The sequence below is a fragment of the Anopheles darlingi genome, chromosome 3 (assembly GCF_943734745.1).
Source record: "Anopheles darlingi chromosome 3, idAnoDarlMG_H_01, whole genome shotgun sequence".
Taxonomy (NCBI): Eukaryota; Metazoa; Arthropoda; class Insecta; order Diptera; family Culicidae; genus Anopheles; species Anopheles darlingi.
The window spans coordinates 31,160,939-31,165,938 of NC_064875.1; positions in this window are offsets into that span (position 1 = coordinate 31,160,939).

The following is a 5,000-nucleotide window of genomic DNA, read 5'->3' on the forward strand; positions in this document are numbered from 1 at the left end:
ACAACCATCGCCGCAGGTTTATAAAAATAAAACTGATTAAGTGATTCGTGGGTGTTTTGTTTGATTAAATTAGTCGGCTATTTTCCTTCTAATCGCCGCCATGAAACCATGAAGGACAGGGTTTTGCCATTTTTGGTCCTAGATTGCAACTAATTCCCGCATTCATTGGCATGAAATTCATGAAAATAGCCTTCAGCAGGCTGCTGGAGGAGAAAAACAAATTTGCCAGTTTTTCACGCTCTGTCGCGTGCTGCTGGTCGTCAACCAGCAAGGCCACATTCGGCCACTAGCTGTTAGTGCTGGGGGAGGGAGGGACGCAAAGCAGAAGCTAGAGCAGCACTACAGCAACATTGGTGTTGAAAGTGATAAGGGTTGAAAATGGTACCGGGGGTCTGTAAAAGGGAGGGAGAAAAAACCGAAAGCAAATAAGCACCAGGTCGTCCGGCCACATGTACCATTCACAGGGATCACAAAGTAAAAGAGGTTGACGCGTCATCGACATGTAGACATCTCCGGGACCGGGACAACAGCGTATTTCGGCAGTATCCCCATGTAAATTGTGTTACATTGACCCCAGCAGAGCCGGGGAACTGGCGATGGGAAAGAGTATGTTTTGAACTACAGCAAAGCCGATTGGCAGCTCTTTTCGCTTGTTTCGGTTAGGTGAGCCTTCGGAGGAAGAGGGGATGGTGTTACGGGGTCAGTTTTAGAGTTCGTTCCGGTCCAACAAATAATGGCCCTCGAATGGGCCAGACAAAATGCCTATTAGGGTAAACATTCCATGGCAAATGGACCACCAGAGTGATGGTGATAGAAGTGGCGATGGTGACAGGGGAGAACCTCGTTCCTATTGCTCTCGAACCAGTATGTTGACGGGCCAGTAATGCTTGACTAGCATATTTGTTTTCAACTTTGGCACCGCATTCGACAGCATTCTGGCCTTTCATTGTCCATCAGAGCGATCTACGGGAAACCAACGAACCGTTCAAATTACTTGAACCAGATCACGGTTGCCCACATCGATGATGATGCGGATGAGGAGGCGGAAAAAGTTTACCCCTTTCACTGCCCGGACGACCGACTCCCCCATTCGTTACTTTTCGCAGGAACAGGTAATTCTTTTCGTTCTTTTAGACGAAACATGCATGGCGAACAACGGGAGAGGGAGAGGGAGAGGGAGATTCAAACAAAACTCAATTTGTGACATAAATTGTTCAGCGGCGAAATGTGAAAACGTTGATGCACATCGTAAATTTTCATGCCATTTCCTGTTTTTCATTTCTTTCTATTCGACATTGCAGCACTCGAGTTGCGTGCTGAGGAATCATTTCTGCTTCGAATTCAGTACTTTAGTGCATTAGAAGAACTATACATGGTTAAGCGAAGAATTGCATTGAACTTTTGAAAAAGATATAACAATGTGATACGAGTCTTATTGAACTGATTTAAAAATGGTTGTTATCATTTCTTTGTGATATTGTGGCCCATTCTTGGCGAAGCGTTTGCTTCAGCTGGTCAACATTTTGTTATTTTGAAGTGCTAACCTCTTCAAAATACCTCAAACGGATAAGGCTTCTACATCAATTATTATTGGCAGTTACTAAAACATTAAAATGAAATAGTTGGTTTTTCGCCAATTCCGTTTGTCAGTTGTATGAGAGATAAAACCATAGAAGATACCATACAAAGGGGTACATTTTCTATAGATCTGCTTGTGTCAAATAAATCTGATCGTTTGGGAAGTACACATACTGCTCAATAACGAATAGTATCTCATCAGAGAAAAACAAGTTTGATTATTGTTTACTTTCGGTTAAGCGAAACAACTCCCTACTTTAATCGGGTTCAACATTTTTGTAAATCAGTATGAGGCAATCCGCAATTTAGAATTTGGATATTTGAAAGGCTGTAGTTTGAAGTTCAATTCGAAGAATTGGTTTGAATGATTCGAACTGAAAATTATGCAAAACCAAATTACCAATTATGGTCCGAAGCTTTGATAATTATTTCACATTTAGTTGTTGGAGAGCATGATCAATAGCAGCTCATGATTTTCCAGCCAAGTTTGAAACGATCAACCTGTACGTTTGGCTACTATTACCTAAAACTTTTCTATTTACAAAACATAGAGAAAACTGCTCTGTATGTCTGTAGTATGCACTAAGAGCTGTGACGTTGTATGCCCTGTTTTGGCTAACTTTGCAGGTAATTTAACATTTATCAACATCAGTGCAACATCATTTGCTATTCGAAATCTAAACCATGAAATATTGCAAATAGAGAGAGAGAGAGCGCGAATTCCGGCTTATCATAAATTTTGCCTCCCCGCCGCATTAAACCAGATTGATAAGATTGACATTGAGTGACGGCACATAAATGGCAAACATGGCCGGAAAGTGCTATCGAAAGCCAAACCAAACCAGCAATTGCCGTGCGAGCGATGGTGCTCGATCGTTGTGCTGCGTGTGAATGATGACACCGTCAACCAGAGATATGTGGCTAAAAGATTAGAAATATTTGCTCCGATCTGTATCAGTCTGCGTCCATTAGTCCGGTCCGGTTACGGGAGTGACATCGATTGGCGAAGCGAACCATACAAAAGCTCGGTATACTGGGGCCACCGCAGTAGTAGTAGTAGTAGTACCATCATCGTGATGTGGCACAGCTGGTTCTGGTCACTGCAGCCATCGAGATGGTATCGATCATTGGCGGAAACTCTCCCGGTTCCGTTCCGGTTGTTTACTTTCATGTCGACCAGCAGCCTCCGGGCAACGCTGATGGAAGGCAAATGGTCAATAGGGAGCATTTAGCAAAACCTTCCTTCGTTGTCCGATGAATGCCCGGCCCGAAAACGACATCGCCATGCGGCGACCACCAACAAAAGCAAACGGAAAAAAGAATCGAAAGCAGCAGCACGGCGGATAACATTTTTATGTTCCGCACGTTCGCGCTCTGCAGTCGGATACGTTTTACGACCGGAAACGGATATCTTCGTTTACTATCGATGGTTAATGGCCGGCAGCACAGTTGGTGCGTGCGTTTCCGCCACCGAAGCCACCGAAGCCACCGAAGCCACCGTAGGACCGGAGGTTTTTGGGGTTGAGAAAATGGCGGTAGGCGTATCGTGGTTCGTGCTTCCTGCTACGCACACCGATAACAATTCTATCCAATGAGTAGCTCAATTCTATGAGTGGCATCTGGCGATTGAGTGAAAGTATGTACTTACTAGATTTGCTCGAAGGTAATGCCTGTGTATGTGTGTGTGTATATTTCGCTTAACAAAGAACTGTGTACATTGCTTTATGTTAACACATAAGACACAAGGACGATCAAATTGCTTTCAAGCTTCTTACACCATTAGCTTGGAATCCATGAAGCGTAAACGCTTAGTGCAGCCTATTTTAAGTAAGAAAAACGATTTGCACTGATATCTTTACTTTGGTTTTATCAAATTTTGCGCAAAATTAGGACACTTTTGCACATAAAATGGAACAATCACTTTCTTTTTGAACAGAAACACCTTAAAGAACGCATATTATCGGTGCAAACCTTCTAATCATGATTTTTCATGTTAACATAGCGTTTGCAAACAGTTTTGACAGTTTTTGCACAGTTTTCAGGGATATCGCCCCGTTTGCGCGACAAGTTTGCACGAAGTTTACGCTTCACGGTGTCCAAGCTATGGAAATTATACCAACTCCAAGGCCGTAAACTGTGCCAGCAGTGGCTGCGTCGATACCTCCGTTCTTTAATTACACTGGTAATTGAAGTTTTCTGGGCCGAATTCTTGATTCTTGCACACGAAACACTCTATCTTGTCAGCACGGGATCAATATTATCTGCTCTCAGCCGTACGGCGAATGGCGAAGATGTCATCCTGCAATTAAAGTACGTCATTATTGGTAATGAGGTTGATCCGATAATCATCACTACATTAATTATCGTAAGCATCGCCGTACGTTCGCGAGCGAGCGAGAAGCCTGGAAGCGAGTGTTAAGTGGGTCGACGGTTTTGCACATTAAGCCGGCTGATAGCAAATGTTCGATCCTTCGACATTGACATTCAGTGTGCCATCGCACCGCGGCCTCGTAATTGGTTGAGATCAATCTAGCAAAAATGAAATTATTCATTCCCGTAGGCGTAGGCAATTCGAGGAACCGGCAGATGGGGTTTTAAATCCGTCATTGTGCGCTCTGAAAGTAACTCTGAAGCATCTTTCATGCCCTTTATATGTTTTCAGGCATAAGTGCAAACCCCCGATGTCATATACCGAGAAATTTGATGCTTACATGATGCTCACGAATGCGCAAAAGCGCGCTGACCGTAAGGTTGGTGTCCAGGAGTCACCGCCATGACCTTCGGAGGCGCACCAGCTTGACCAACGATGGCTATAGTACCATTGCAGATGTCGTAACACTAAAAGACCGTCGTAAAGTTGCTGATGAGATTTAGAACGGCCACCAAGAGCGCTGCTTACCAGTACCGGGGTAAGACTTCTTTTGGTTTTCTTTCATTCTGCACTTTCTGCGGTTCCTTCGTTCCCGGGGACAACGGATATAATGGAGTAATTCATTAATCATCGGATGACTTGTAAGCTCGCGCTGGCCCTTTTAGCCAAGGAACAGGAGGAGCGGCACCAGAGCACCGACCGACCTAATGGTTTCTTTGCCGGGTCTGTCTCGAAGACGTAGTGCATCCTGCTAGTGGATGCCCAGGGTGCCCATCAAAGGCGCGCTTAGTAGTAGTTGCTACTGCTGCTGCTGCTGCTGCTTGCCGAGGGAAATTTCAACACCGTCAGCGCCTCAAGTGGTCACTTCAGTGCTCAAGCACCGGCAAACGGTTCCGGGACCGTAAACGGGCAAGTGGCAGGCAAGTACTCATTAACATGGATGACTACAATTTTTAAATTAAAGAAGAGAGAGCGCTAGAGATACCTCGGGCAGGTGAGGCCGTGCAGCTTGCTCGGGATGTTGTGTTAACAACGATGCTTTCATGTAACG